The 16,767-nt window shown below is 37.8% G+C and overlaps 1 protein-coding gene across 2 annotated transcripts in view; it reads left to right on the top strand.

Annotated features, from left to right (window-relative positions):
* The window catches only part of LOC128659758 (zinc finger protein 850-like), a 323,844-nt gene that overhangs the window by 128,032 nt on the left and 179,045 nt on the right, over positions 1–16,767 (top strand). Inside the window, exon 2 of one of the 2 annotated variants that reach the window (XR_008402471.1) lies at positions 10,132–11,526. The exons of the other annotated variant lie outside the window; for it this stretch is intronic. The gene's annotated coding sequence lies outside the window, so the exon portion shown is untranslated. Of the gene's footprint in view, positions 1–10,131; positions 11,527–16,767 lie in introns of those variants that run through there. 2 annotated transcript variants of the gene reach the window in all.

The following is a 16,767-nucleotide window of genomic DNA, read 5'->3' as shown; positions in this document are numbered from 1 at the left end:
AGATTAGGGGTTAATTCTATTTATTATAGGGTTATTGAGGCGGGAGTGAGGCGGATTAGGGGTTAATAACTTTATTATAGTAGCGGTGCGGTCCGCTCGTCAGATTAGGGGTTAATAAGTGTAGGCAGGTGGAGGCGACGTTGAGGGGGGCAGATTATGGGTTAATAAATATAATATAGGGGTCGGTGGTGTTAGGGGCAGCAGATTAGGGGTACATAGCTATAATGTAGCTTGCGGTGGTGTACGGAGCGGCAGATTAGGGGTTAATAATAATATGCAGGGGTCAGCGATAGCGGGGGCGGCAGATTAGGGGTTAATAAGTGTAAGGTTAGGGTTGTTTAGACTCGGGGTACATGTTAGGGTGTTAGGTGCAGACTTAGGAAGTGTTTCCCCATAGCAAACAATGGGGCTGCGTTAGGAGCTGAACGCTGCTTTTTTGCAGGTGTTAGGTTTTTTTTCAGCTCAAACAGCCCCATTGTTTTCTATGGGGGAATCGTGCACGAGCACGTTTTTGAAGCTGGCCGCGTCCGTAAGCAACGCTGGTATCTAGAGTTGCAGTGGCGGTAAATATGCCTGTACGCTCCCTTTTTGGAACCTAACGCAGCCATTCTGTGAACTCTAAATACCAGCGGTATTTAAAAGGTGCGGGAGAAAAAAAGCACGCGTAGCTAACGCACCCCTTTGGCCGCAGAACTCTAAATCTAGCCGAAAGTTAAAAACTGTGCTGAAACATATTCCTGAAAATACACAATATATCTTCTCAGTGTGTTAATACTTCACAGACGTATACAAGATCGTCAGTATAACCGTCAATAAACAGCCACAGGGAGATGCTATGGATCCTAGCTACCCGTGTTATAGGCTGTGTTGGAGAGAAACAGTCCTGTTATTCAGACTAACATATGACGAGTGGAAATCCCATGCATATCAACACATATATGCAGTAATCCTAGTGATGTCGTCCGGAGTCTTTAACAGATGACACTGTGCTCTTTTTTATAGGTCCGTTGAGAGATTCCTATATTCTAGTTGGAGTGTGTAGTATTTTATTTTTGGCGCTGGTCACTATTCCTTTTGTTTCACTATTTCTAGTGCCCAGGGGTCCTGAACATCTCTTGCCCAAGCCTGGGCAAAGAAAGAGAGTCTGCCCCCTACTAGATCCGGTCCCGGATTGGGGGCCACCCCTTCATGCTGTCTTAGTAGCAGCAGCTGGCTTTTTGGATTGTTTACCTTTATTCCAGTTCTGGTTGGGTCTCCAGACTGACTTAGATTGGGTAACATTCCCTTCCTGTTTTGTGGAAGAAGAGGAAGCGGAGGGTCCTCCTTTAAAGTTCAGAAAGGAACAAAAATTATTTTGTTTACCCCTCATCTTAACAGACTTATCCTGTAATGTCAGAAATGATTTCCTTCAATTCAGACCCAAAAAGGGTCTTACCTTTAAATGGAATAGCTAAAAGCTTAGTTTTTGATGACACATCAGCAGACCAAGATTTGAGCCACAACACTCTACGCGCTAGAATAGCAAATCCTGGATTTTTTCGCCGCTAACTTAACAATTTGAAAAGCGGCATCAGTAATAAAAGAATTAGTTAGCTTGAGAGCCTTAATTCTATCCAAAATGTCATCTAACGGGGTCTCAACCTTAAGAGACTCTTCCAGAGCCTCAAACCAAAAAGCTGCTGCAGTAGTTGCTGGAACAATGCAAGACATAGGTTTTAAGAGAAAACCCTGATTAATAAATAATTTCTTTAGAAGACCCTCTAATTTTTTATCCATAGGGTCTTTGAAAGCACAACTGTCCTCAATGGGTATAGTTGTACGCTAAGCCAGGGTAGATATTGCTCCCTCTACCTTAAGGAATGTTTGCCACAAGCCCCGAATGGTGTCTGATATGGGAAACATTTTCTTAAAATTAGGAGGGGGAGAAAACGGTATACCTGTTCTATCCCATTCCTTTTTTATAATTTCCGAAATTCTTTTAGGAACCGGAAAAACATTAGCGTAAGTAGGTACTTCTAGATATTTATCCATCTTACACAATTTCTCTGGTGGTATTACAATAGGGTCACAATCATCCAGAGTCGCTAAAACCTCCCGAAGTAACAGGCGGAGGTGTTCAAGCTTAAATTTAAAGGACATAGTGCCCGAATCTGTCTGAGGTAATACATTCCCTGTGTTATGAGCTGCTTATTATATTTTCATTATTTTATATGTTTAACCAAACTTTTCCTTTTCTTTTACTGAACTCTTCTCTGAAACTGCAGATATATTACTTCTGTATTTTCTAATAAGTGATGTATCTTTAACAACTTACTTTTAGCCTAATAAGTATATATCAGTACATCTTAAAGTTATGGCTTCTCCCATACAAAGTTTTCTAAATATCTGAAACTCAAGGTAAAATCCAAGGCTTCTCTGTACCTTATTAACTTCTCAATCCAATTAGCCAACTAGCCTCTGGTCACATTCCAAGAAAACATATCTCCCGAATTTTAACATAGAGGACCTGTTTTTTTTTTCCCTTTCCTAGTAACCACTAATCACGTGAAATTTATTGGCCAATCATTATCAGCCAATTAGCTCTCTGCTTTGTAAGGAACTGTAATAGTATAAAAATGCATGTATATGAAAATGTGTTAGTCTTGCGTTACTGTTTTTTTGTGCTGGGACACTGTTGCAACAGTGTAATAAAGATTACCTCTCCTGAGGTGAGCCCTTGTTTGATAAATATCTGGTCTGGACCTCTTTATTACTGCACCTGAGACGAGCTCACTCACGACAGTAACTTGGCGACTCTGGTGGGACGTGCTTCAGGTCGACCTTTCCGTGCCTCCCTGGCTGGGAACCAACATCTGCGCGCACCCATCTGATTCAGGTCTATAGCTTACCTGTGGGAGGTTTTGTCTTGTTGGCCAGGGAGTCCCGGGGGGAGATAAGGGAGTACGTCCTGAGGAACAGACCACAAACAACGGACGCAATCTACCCCTTGGACCAGTCTGTGAGTGTCTTCTTGTCTTTTGTGTTCATGTACGTGTAATATATGTTGTGGGTCTTTTACCCTGTTTTTGTTTTATATACTGGATCACTATTAAATTCAGTGGGACATCTGTCTGGCAGTCAAACACCATTAGGGTGCCAGCCCACTATAAAATAAAGTTTCAGGTGGTAGGGATTTTACAGAGGCAGAAATAGTGATCCAAGACATATTGTGACTTGAGACTATAGTTCTAATCTCTCCCGCTAAGCAGGGACGTTGAGGTAGTGACCGTCCGGTAACTGCAGGGACTTGACTTGACTATAGTGCTAATCTCTCCCGCTAAGCAGCGACGTTAAGGAAATGTCCGTCCGAAAACTGCAGGGACTTGATTAGGGATTAAAGTGAGATGTGGATTTTGAGGAGTTAAAGTGCCCCTGTTTTTGGTTGAATTTTTGTAATAATGGGATCCCCGCTGTCTAAAGTAGACAAAGACTCTCCCCCTTGCTAAAGTATATGCAAATTAGGGAAAACAGTACTGCTTGGTTATAAAAAAAAAAATAGACTTTATATTTTGTGCACAGAGCTCTGAGTTTCCTATACTCTGAGCCTTGATCCTGAATTAAGGTGGCCGAGATTTGGGTCTTTTGAGCTCCCTAAATTAATTGCCCTCCGCAATCTTCTGGTTGATATATGCCCTGACCAGATGGACTACTATTATCTGTTTGAGAATAGTAGGGTTGCGGACGTCAAAACCCAAATGAAAATGTGTTTTCTGTATTACTAAAAGTTTCATGTATTTTAACATTGCTTTAGAATAAATGCTGGGAGTGAAATATTTGCGGTATGCGAGTTGATATGAATTTTTGTGTACAATCGCTGCAAAAGAAAGCTGGCCTTGATGTTTGATGCAGGCTGGAGCTGTGTGTGTGTGTATCAGGGATTCTTAGCTAAGAAATTTGATGACGTAAGGATTTGCTTGTAATTGCTGTAACTTGGTTTTAAAGTCATATGTATGTTCTTAATTTTGTGCGTCAATAATAGCATTTTTTTTTTGTTTTAAGTGATATTTGTTTTATGTATGGGCTGATAAGAGATTTAATGTGTTTCCATCTGTTTGAGGCATATAAAATGTATGCAAGTGAAGTAACTAAGGATTTTGAAAGTGCGATGGTGTGTGTCATTTTTGTCACGCTCTAGTAAATATGAGAGTTTTTCTTGTATATGATTAATGGGTTAAGTATGTTTGTGGAAAAGATAATAAGGTAAAAAAAACTTGTCTTGTTTGCCATTGGAGTTCTGCTTTTTTGCTGTATTATGGACTGTGTGTCATTAGATGTATGTATTTGGGTCTGTTTCTTTTGCAATAAATATTTAAGTATATGCAGGTTGTGATGCAGTTGGGAGGTGGAGTTTTGATGGTAAATAAGACAATAAGGTTGAATATGTAATATACATGATAAATGGTCAGCCCTTATGGGGACAGTACACTGTAAAATTGTTTTTATATTAATGTATTTTCAATTACTTGTTATACAAGCTGCATAGTATAAAATATAGGAGAAATTGCATTTGCAAGTTTATTTGTATATATATGAAGTAGCTGGTTTTATGCTTTAAAAACACAGTTGATTGCAATGGGTTGAATTTTAGATAATAAGAATATCTCATTGTGTTATATTTGTCTGTAAAATCGGAGCTCAGTGCTTAGACAGAGCAATGGAAAATTGTAATTTTATTACTTAAAGGACCAGTTCACTCATGGGAGTTCATGAGCAGCAATAACACTGGATTAACAAGTAAAGGAGATAATACATAAAATGTAGTAGTTTGTAAAATATATTATTTATTTTTTTTTACATTTTTTATCTTCTTCTTTGCAGTTTAGCTAAATGTCCCTGGAATGCCCTGATAAAAGGGCAGTGCTACAATGCTCTATTACCCCGCCCCATTGCCAATCAAAGTGCTTTAGTAAATGATATGCTAAAGACAGTAAACCTCCAATGTGCACACACAATCGGCAGCTAACAAAATACATTTAAATATCACTCCCCACACTTTACATTTAAAGGGACACTCAGGTTTTATAAAATTTTCATGATTCAGATACAGCATGTAATTTTAAACAACTTTCCAATTTACTTCCATTAAAAATAATGTGCACATTCTTTTATGTTTACATTTTTTTTTGAGTCACCAGCTCCTACTGAGCATGTGCAAGAACTCAGACTATACGTATATGCATTACTTAGAAATGTGTTAGAAAATAATCTACTACTCATTTGAAATTCAGACTAAATGCTATTGTATTGTCTTGTTATCTTGCATTTGTTGATTATGCAAATCTGCTGTGTTTACTGGTCCTGTCTCTGGGAGCATAATAATTGCATAAGACCTGGATGATTTTCTATATTTTTACTTTAGTTTGTTTTACAATAGTTTGCTTACATAATCACCTTGTGCAGACCTTTCCTTGTATATATATATATATAATATAAAATCTTTGAGACTAGCAGTGGAAAAAAAAAAAGAGTTACATTTTCTTTCCAGCTGATTGAGGCTTCATGCCGATGTGGATTTGACTTCTGAGTTGAATACATACAGGTCTGTGTAAAAGTCTGTTCTAATACAGGAGTGGAATTGCATGTTGCAAACGTTTTCTTTTTCTCTTCAAATAAGTTGCAAACAGAGATATCACTGACCTGAATGTATTCAAGCTCTAAAAAAAAACTGCTCACTGCTCAACACCGAGTCAGGGGGTGAAGCAAGTGCTATGCACAGAAGGCAGTGAAAAAAAAAAAATATTTAAAGGGGTATAGGCAAACTGATATAAAATCTGAGATTTAAAAAAAAAAAATATTTACAGAGAAAGAAAATAAGGTTTATTGTATGCTCAGCACTAGTATATTTAACTATGTCAAGCAGTTTCAATTAAAAATTATTCTTAATTTGGGTAAACTGTCCCTTTAACTATCCTGCACCACTGTGAGTGTGGTTTCTTATGCTGGCTTGTTTACTTGGGCTGATTGATAGATGAGACTCCAGTATAAAACGTTTACTATAGGTGGGTATACCACAGACTAAATCAGCTATTTCAAAAAGAAAAAAAAAAGGACAAAGGAGCTTGTACAGGGACATTCTTTACACATTTATGTGCCACACGCAGTACACCTCTTACTCAGTCAGACAAATACACAACATTTCTCAAACCAACGTCTCACTAGGTATGAGACATTGCTTTTTGTACCTTCTAATATCACTATCATCCACTGTACCTCTCTCAACCCAGCAACTTTGTTACCTCTGCCTGATGATGGTACCCCACACTATGACTGTTTATCTGTATCTCACTTTTCCTCCAAACTAAGGGATGGCCTCTCTGATGTGCCTCTACCTAACCTGGATTGGACACTGTTCTGTGATGGAAGTTTGAGGATGGTGAATGTTTCTGCTGTAGTCATGACAGATTCTGTTATAGAGGCCGAGCCCCTCCCATCTCACTACAGTGCCCAAGCGGCTGAGCTACATGCACTCACACTTGCTTGTCAGTTCTCAAAGGACAGGTCAGTAAACATTTACACTGATAGTAAATATGCTTTAGGGATTGTATATGCCACTGGTCAATTATGGAAATTAAGGGGTTTTCTAACTTCTGCTGGTACCCAAATTGCCAATGCACCACAAGTTTCTGCACTCCTTGACCCAATCCATTTACCCACTTCGATCTCTGTCATGCATTGCAAAGCACACACCCACTCACAGGAACCCATTTCACTTTGTAATTGTTATGCTGATCAAATTGCTTAGCATGCAGCTTCTCTGCCATTTACACTACATTGTCTTCTCTTTGCACTTCTCTTCCTGAACAAACTGTTCACCTCTGGACTATTCTTGGTGTTACCTGTGACTCTTTTGGTATCTGGTCCACTCCAGATGGATGCCCTGCTCTACCTCAACCACACCTCTCTCTTATGCTATCCTTTCTGCATAACCAAACACACTGAGGTACCACACAACTTGCTGAAACCCTTAACAGACAGTGGTTTGCCCCCCCATCAAGCTGCAAAATGAGTTGTATTGAATTATGAGGCATGCTCAATTCAATCCAAGGGGGGAACCTAAAGGCCCACCAGGTGGACGCCCATGGGCATTTCAACCTTTTGAACGTTTACAAATTGACCTTTCTGACATACCTCCCTGTAGGGGTTTCAAACATTTACTTGTGATAGTGGACCAACTTACTGGATGGGTCGAGGCCTTTCCTACTAGAACTGTGAAAGTCCAAGAAGTTGCCAAGTGAATGCTAAAAGAACTCATACCCAGGTTTGGCCTCCCAGAGTAATTGAATCTAACAGAGGAACACATTTCACAAGTAATATTATTCAGCAACTGACATTAGCCTTAGGCTTTACTTGGCATCTCCATACCCCTTGGCATCCAGAAAGATCAGGCCAAGTGGAAAGAAAGAACCAGACCCTAAAACAGACTATTGCTAAAATTTGTTCTCAAGCAAGCCTTAAATGGGTAGATGCTTTTTTCCCCTGGCACTGTTTGGAACTCGCACAAACCATAGGGGGACCCTCAAGGTCTCACCATATGAACTGTTGTTTGGTAGGCCACCTCCTTTGTATAGGGCCAACACCTTACACCTGCCTGACCTTGCAGTAGGTGATGTATAATTAACTGCCTATCTTTTGCAACTGCAAAAGCAATTACATTCTCTCCACAGACATGTCTCTCTCTCTCAGCCCTTGCCATTGGATGTGACTGCACACCCCTTCAGGTGACTCCATTTTGGTCAAGACTTATCAAAAGAAGCCACTGCAGCCTCTCTGGAAAGGTCCCTTCCTTGTTTTGCCAACTACTCCAACAGCTATCAAAGTTGCTGAGGTCGACTCTTGGATCCACTACTCCAGGTGTAAAAGATACAGCCCAGACAAAGAAGCAGCCTGCAACAAGCCAAAGAAAGAAGAAGCTGGGGCAACCAAGGCCTCTGAAGAAGGGGTAACCAAGACCCCTGTCGACGATTGGTTAATTCAGACCCTTCCGGGTTTGAAACTCAGACTAACCAGAAATAGTGAAATCTCCCTAGCTGAATGAGTGAAACTGAAAGATCTGTCTTTCTAACTCTTATTTTCATTGTCTCACTCCTCTGTTGATATCTTGAGTAACATCCCTCAATATGTCTCCTTTGTTTTGTGTCACACTTTTGACCATGCTCTCTTACTCTATTTCCCAATATGTGTCTTCTGGTCAGTGTGCTTGTCCTAACCCCTTTACTAAATAATCTTGTTCTGGTAACCTTGTATCTGTGGCAGTTTTCCCTCCCACTACTAGCTGCCCAACAAGTAATTATACTCAAAGTTCGTATTTAAAGGTCCTAAGGGGTTTGTTATCCAGTCTATTTGCATAGCCCCACTAGTGAATGTGGTTTGAAAATTATGAAGTGGGTAGCTGAGAAATGAAAGTCACCCCTTCTTGCTTGACGTTCCCATATAACTACCTTTGCCACAATCCCTATTTACCCCCATGATTCTTTCCCCATTTACTTAATGCCCAATTGTCCACAGAGAACTATTCTTTAGGTGAATGGGGACTAAACTCACACGTTGTCCTTCTCCAAACTATAGCCAATCACACCGAGGGCAATTGTTATATTTGTGCTCGCATTCCCACTCATCATAAGGGGGGTATTCCTCTTATGGGTATTAATGTTGATTTGTTTACCTTTGATTTGTCTACTTTTATTCCTCCAGGTACTCCATTGTTCAACCTATCAGGTAATTTTATCTCTTTGGGAGGCACCTCATATGGTACTATCTGCAGGGAAATTGGCCAAGGTACGGTGCGGTTGGGTGCCTCCCTATGTGAGTATGTAATCTCCAGTGATGGCACTCATTTCCGGCTGGTAAATTCCTCTGGTATGATCCTAACTGTGAATTATAATCTCACTGCACTTTTTTGTTTCCTCCAGGGCCCCAATTGTACTTTTGTTTCCCCATCCCTTGTACAATCTTTCCTCAGCAGACCACACCCTGGGTTGTATTGGATATGTGGACAGACAGCGGTGTCAGTCCTCCCTGGTAACTATACAGCCATCTGCTTCCTGGGTGTGGTAACCCCAGCCGTCCGTGTTGTTCCCATGCTGCCCTTGGGCCCAATTCGCAATAAACGTGAATCTGGAAGCTCGCTGCTCCCCCTTGTCCAACAGTATGCTGGAGATTCAACTGGTCGAGCTATCCTCCCGGCCGTTGGTGTCTACCTGAATCATCAGGACATCATCATGTTATCTGTGATACTACAGACCTTCATGAATGAGAGTGCAGGAGTTGCTCAGAGTGTGGCCCAAGAGTTGAAACAGCTTAGACAACTAGCATTGCAGAATAGGATGGCCCTTGATTACCTCCTGGCATCCCAAGGAGGGGAGGGGGGTGTAGTCTTGTGAGCAAAGAATGTTGTACCTATGTTACTGATCAATCACTTAATTTGAGTCACCATCTCACAGTTATTAGGTCCCTATCCCAGGATGTCCAAGATGTGATTGATGACAAATTTGGCCTTGGAGGTATTTTTAACCATCTCTTTGATTGGCTACCTAATTTGGGATGGTTACACTCCCTTTTTCTGTATGGCATTGTTATTATAGTATGCCTTATACTGATGTGTTGCTGTATACAATGTGTACCTGGTCTAATCTCTACATGCAAGAATGTTTTCACTGTGTCTCATTCTTCTCCCAAATACTTGTTTCCCTCTATCTGTTTTGAATCTCCCCACCATGTTGAGATCTCTCTTGACCCTGATTTCTTCTGAGTTCACCTACTTCTCTCCTACTCTATGTCTCTTTTGACCTCTTGATCTTACAATGTTATTGCCTACCCACCAGCTGTGCCCTAAAATTCCCTGTCTTATCCCTATGCAGGATGCACTACGTCCCTAGGATCGTCTAGAACTTTCCTACATTGGGAAATTGGCCACGGAGAGACCATGGACCATCATCTACCTTGATGGCCACCCCGGTCGTAGCCTGTATACCCATAACCCACTCCTTTTTCCCTCCCTGGTGGTTTCTATTTCTTCATTGTCTTTCTGTATTGTTTTATTTTGCTTTCATATTGCATTACCTTATACTTACACTCTCTATATTTCCTTCACAGGTGCAGAATTCCTTCACCTCCCAAACATGCCATGATACTGCCTGACAACCCACTATTCGCCATCAACTCTGCAAGAATGATGGGGATTGTTAATTGTTGTTAATAAATCTGGGAGGGGATGTTTCTACACTATGTCATGCCACACATATGTCATGCCACACACACATATACAGCATAGGAATGTTTAGGTAGTTGTCTACTCCACCCGATGGCGACTAGCGTCCGGTAATAGCGGAATTGCCTACTACCTAATAACTTCACTCCTACCTTGTTTTTGCTTACCCTCTTGTAATCCTGTGAACCATCTTGGACGCGAGCACCCATGTACTAATAGCATTGTGATTGTCAAACCGCCATGAGTCGCATTTACTTTTTGTGATCGCGGCACTTTGACGTTTGCGATCAAAGGGGGGAATGTTATGAGCTGCTTATTATATTTTCATTATTTTATATGTTTAACCAAACTTTTCCTTTTCTTTTACTGAACTCTTCTCTGAAACTGCAGATATATTACTTCTGTATTTTCTAATAAGTGATGTATCTTTAACAACTTACTTTTAGCCTAATAAGTATATATCAGTACATCTTAAAGTTATGGCTTCTCCCATACAAAGTTTTCTAAATATCTGAAACTCAAGGTAAAATCCAAGGCTTCTCTGTACCTTATCAACTTCTCAATCCAATTAGCCAACTAGCCTCTGGTCACATTCCAAGAAAACATATCTCCCGAATTTTAACATAGAGGACCTGTTTTTTTTTTCCCTTTCCTAGTAACCACTAATCACGTGAGATTTATTGGCCAATCATTATCAGCCAATTAGCTCTCTGCTTTGTAAGGAACTGTAATAGTATAAAAATGCATGTGTTCCTAGTCAGAAGGAAGTGCGCATCTGAGCGCGTGAAAATAAGCCCCGCCCCTTAAGGCAGATGCCGGAGTAGGCCCAAACACAACCACATGGTGAAGCGGTTTTACACCAAGCTAAGTGAAAAACATTATACACCCCAAAACACATCCCAGTAAGTCATACTGGTTATAAGCAAAAAATAAAAACTCTATAAACGTTTTTCTTTGTGCCTCTCCCATAGTGCCATATAATGCCCTTATAATGTCAACTAGCAAAATATAGAAAACAGGGGACTCCAGTAACACCCCTCTGTATAACAGGTCTACTGCTTACCCCATTCCCATACAGGGAAATAAATGCCAGCCAGTTCTGATATATCAAGTCTCCTCAGAAATAAAAGGCTGCACATACCTTAATGCTGCTTGTAGCATGAAACCGGTCTCCACACTGAAGATGTCTCATGTGTTACCTTCAGAAGTCTTGTGGGAACCAGCGTGGATCTTAGTTACAACTGCTAAGATCCAACTATACGAAGGCTGGGTCTGGACCTAATGCAATATTGTCAAACGATTACAATAAACAATTTATTGAGTACACAAATAAGTTAAAAACATGGATCCATGTATAAACAATCAAATTTATACAACAATAATAGCTAAATGAATAGTTAAAACAAATAGTTATGTAACGGATATAGCATTTAAAATTGTGCAAACATTGCTCTTAAAAATATTCATAAAAAATTCCAAATTTAGTATAAGGCTCACAACAGAAATTCAACTTTGTGTTTACCATATGCACATACACAAATTTGTACAGCAATAATAGCTAAATGAATAGTTAAAACAAATAGTTAAATAGCAGATATGGCATTTAAAATTGTGCAAACAATGCTCTTAAAAAATATTCCTAAAAAATTCCAAATTAAGTATAAGGCTCACAACAGAAATTCAACTTTGTGTTTACCACATACACATAATAGGTGAAATATATTAGTCAGTTATATAATATTATCTAACCAATAATGTTCTCGATTCTATGCAATACTAAATATTGCCAATAGTGACTAATGTGTAAGGCTCTGAGTAAGACCTTTAACTGTGTGTTTACCACATACGCATTGTCAAGTAAAAAATATTGTGACAGCAATAAGCCAATGTAAAGAATGTGTATCAAAAAAGTTGTGTGCAAAAATTAGTGTACAAAAGATATTAATGGTCAAAAAATAGGTTGATCTTCAAAAAACGTGAATTAAGAACAAAGATTGTGAAAAATGAAAAACCAAAAATTTACAAAAACATTGTGGTGTGTTCCAATAGTAACTTATATAAATGTAAATAATAGTCCAAAAAATAGTCCAACAGTGAAAACTTAATAGAAAAAATAATCCAACAATAAATTATAATAAGTAGTGTGTCTCTTTAAGAAAAAACAATAATCCTTAAAGTGTTGTGAATCCTAACAGCAATAGTTATGGTGATTTTCCAAGTGTTTTATACTGAATAGCAGTGTCAGTACTTGCTAGCCGTTTTCCAACCCAAAATTCTATCTTCTTGGCAAATATTTTGTTATAAAAAAAAAAATAGGTTGATCTTCAAAAAACGTGAATTAAGAACAAAGATTGTGAAAAATGAAAAACCAAAAATTTACAAAAACATTGTGGTGTGTTCCAATAGTAACTTATATAAATGTAAATAATAGTCCAAAAAATAGTCCAACAGTGAAAACTTAATAGAAAAAATAATCCAACAATAAATTATAATAAGTAGTGTGTCTCTTTAAGAAAAAACAATAATCCTTAAAGTGTTGTGAATCCTAACAGCAATAGTTATGGTGATTTTCCAAGTGTTTTATACTGAATAGCAGTGTCAGTACTTGCTAGCCGTTTTCCAACCCAAAAAAAGATATGATATGATGGTGTAGATTGATGGTGTAGATTGTTTTTAGATCAATAGAAAATGAAATTGTGCTTACCAGTCGACGCGTTTCGGTCACAAAGAGACCTTTATCAAGACTCTTGATAAAGGTCTCTTTGTGACCGAAACGCGTCGACTGGTAAGCACAATTTCATTTTCTATTGATCTAAAAACAATCTACACCATCATATCTTTCTTTTACAGAAGGATCATCCAGGGATTATAACAAAATATTTGCCAAGAAGATAGAATTTTGGGTTGGAAAACGGCTAGCAAGTACTGACACTGCTATTCAGTATAAAACACTTGGAAAATCACCATAACTATTGCTGTTAGGATTCACAACACTTTAAGGATTATTGTTTTTTCTTAAAGAGACACACTACTTATTATAATTTATTGTTGGATTATTTTTTCTATTAAGTTTTCACTGTTGGACTATTTTTTGGACTATTATTTACATTTATATAAGTTACTATTGGAACACACCACAATGTTTTTGTAAATTTTTGGTTTTTCATTTTTCACAATCTTTGTTCTTAATTCACGTTTTTTGAAGATCAACCTATTTTTTGACCATTAATATCTTTTGTACACTAATTTTTGCACACAACTTTTTTGATACACATTCTTTACATTGGCTTATTGCTGTCACAATATTGTTTACTTGACAATGCGTATGTGGTAAACACACAGTTAAAGGTCTTACTCAGAGCCTTACACATTAGTCACTATTGGCAATATTTAGTATTGCATAGAATCGAGAACATTATTGGTTAGATAATATTATATAACTGACTAATATATTTCACCTATTATGTGTATGTGGTAAACACAAAGTTGAATTTCTGTTGTGAGCCTTATACTAAATTTGGAATTTTTTATGAATATTTTTAAGAGCAATGTTTGCACAATTTTAAATGCTATATCCGTTACATAACTATTTGTTTTAACTATTCATTTAGCTATTATTGTTGTATAAATTTGATTGTTTATACATGGATCCATGTTTTTAACTTATTTGTGTACTCAATAAATTGTTTATTGTAATCGTTTGACAATATTGCATTAGGTCCAGACCCAGCCTTCGTATAGTTGGCGCTTTGGTATACCTTATTAGTTTCATCTTTCCATTTTGACAACTAGGTGTCAAATTATCAAAGCCAGAGGTCTTATTTAATAGGCACTAGGTGTACTCCACTAACAACTGCTAAGATCATCAACCTCAGGGCAGAAATCTTCTTCCATAACCCCCTGAGGAAAATAGTACACACCGGTAACATTTAAAATAAAAAACTTCTTGATTAAAGAAAATAAAACTAACACCTCACTTTACCTCTTCCTAGTAAAACACAGGCAAAGAGAATGACTGGGGGTGGAGGGGAAGGTAGGAGCTATATATACAGCTCTGCTGTGGTGCTCTTTGCTACTTCCTGTTAGCAGGAGGATAATATCCCACAAGTAAGGATGAAATCCGTGGACTATCTTGTAGAAGAAATAGCAAAACATACTCGAAAAAAGAAAATGCTGGGCTGGCATTTCCAGATATTAAACTGTATAATTTTGTAACATTAGCCAGGACCGCAATGGACTGGCTAACGAATCTCAGCAAATTCCCCTCCATTGAACTTGAAACAGAAATAATCTCACCAATTTCTCTCAAGGCGATTTTGCATTGCCCAATAGGGAATCTCACTAGTAGTCTAACAAATTTAATAACTTTTAAGAACGTTATCATTGCATGGCAAAAGATTTGTTCTATTCTGGGAATAGATTTTAAATTCTCTTCCTTGCTCCCAATATGTGGGAGCCCAGAATTTACACCAGGAATTCAACAAGCAGCCTTTAAATTATGGTCTCAAAAGGGATTGATATACCTACATCAATTGTTTTCTTCTACTGGACACCTACTACCTTTTAATAATCTCATTTGTATGTTCCAAATATCTAGGAATGATTTGTTTGCATATTTTCAGATACGTCATTTTATTAATTCTTAAAGTTGGAAAATTGAGCTATTATGTCGATGGTCTGAGATCAATCTATCATGAAATTTTCGGTAGGTAAATGTTCTATATCGCTGCTATATAATATATTGCTCTCTAAACAAATTCAGTTATATTTAAATAAAATTCAAGCTTTTTGGGCAATGCATTTTCGAGCAGTAGACTCTATAAATATTAGACATAGTTTTATGTTATTACAAAAGCTTACAATTCCTATTGGTTGGAAGGAATCACATGTCAAATTGATGCATAACGTCTATTTTTCTCCCTTTAAATTGGCAAAATTCTTCCCAAATAATGATTTTTACTGCTCTAAATGTCATCTAGATGAAGCAGATATTTTTCATATATTTTGGAAATGTCCAAAAATATCACAATTATGGTTCAAACTAAATTTTTGGTATAACAAACTCTTTTCCGACCATTTCAAAATCAATGGTAGATATATTTTTTTCTTGTCGGATTCAGCAATTAATAGACAAAAGTATTATCATAGCTTTTGTACACTTATAATGATAATGCGACACGTGATATTGAAGAAGTGGAAGGATACATCTCCACCTAGGTTTTCTAGTTTTATAACTACCTTGTTCCAACATATTACGTTATAGATTCAGAATATTAAAGGGACAGTCTACACCAGAATTTTTATTGTTTTAAAAGATAGATAATCCCTTTATTACCCATTCCCTAGTTTTGCATAACCAACACAGTTATATTAATATACTTTTAACCTCTGTGATTATCTTGTATCTAAGCCTCTGCAAACTGCCTCTTTATTTCAGTTCTTTTGACAGACTTAAACATAGAAACATAGAATTTGACGGTATATAAGAACCAAAAAGGCCCATCAAGTCTACCCATATTACATGTTACTTTTTCCTTAGGATAGCCTTATGCATGTCCCAGGCATTTTTAAATTCCTTTACAGTCTTTGTGTTTACGACCTCAAATGGAAGTTCATTCCATGAATCCACCACCCTTTCTGTAAAAAAAATGCTTCCTTAAATTTCTCCTGGATCTGCTACCCTCTAACTTTAGATTGTGACCCCTTGTTTTGGCATTTATTTTTTTGTGGAAAAATGCTTTCAGCTTCTATTTTATTAAGTCCCTTTATATATTTGAAGGTTTCTATCATGTCACCTCTTTCCCTTCTATCCTCTAAACTATACATATTTAGATGTATCTTTGTACGTTTTATATTTTAGACCATGTACCATTTTAGTAGCCCTCCTTTGGACAGCTTCTAGTTTATTTATATCTTGCTGAAGATATGGTCTCCAGAACTGTACACAGTATTCCAGATTTGGTCTAACTAATGATCTGTAAAGTGGCATAAGAACCTTGCTTTTTCTGCTACTAAAACCTCTTCCAATGCAACCAAGCATTTGACTGGCCTTGCTGGCTGCACTGCGGCATTGTGTACCAAATTTTAAATCATCTGAAATAATAATACCCAAATCCCTTTCTTCTTTAATTACAGTCAGTAATGTACCATTGAGACTATAATTGGCCTTTATGTTTTTGGATCCTATATGCATAAATTTTGCTCTTGGTAATATTAAATTTCAGATCCCATTTATTTGACCAGTCCTCTAGTTTATTAATATCACAGTTCATTTGATCAACTCCTCCTGGAACATCTACCCTGTTACAATTTTTTGTATCATCAGCAAACAAGCAAACCTTCCCCTTAAGCCCACTTCCAATATCACTTATGAACATGTTAAACAAAACAGGCCCAAGAACTGACCCTTGGGGAACACCACTAGTAACTGATGCCTCATTTGAATGTACTCCATTAATTGAAACCCTCTGTCGTCTATCTTTAAGCCAGCATTCTACCCACTTAACAATCTTAGCATCTAT

The sequence above is a fragment of the Bombina bombina genome, chromosome 5 (assembly GCF_027579735.1).
Source record: "Bombina bombina isolate aBomBom1 chromosome 5, aBomBom1.pri, whole genome shotgun sequence".
Classification (NCBI taxonomy): domain Eukaryota; kingdom Metazoa; phylum Chordata; class Amphibia; order Anura; family Bombinatoridae; genus Bombina; species Bombina bombina.
This window is presented reverse-complemented; position numbering and strand designations above follow the sequence as displayed.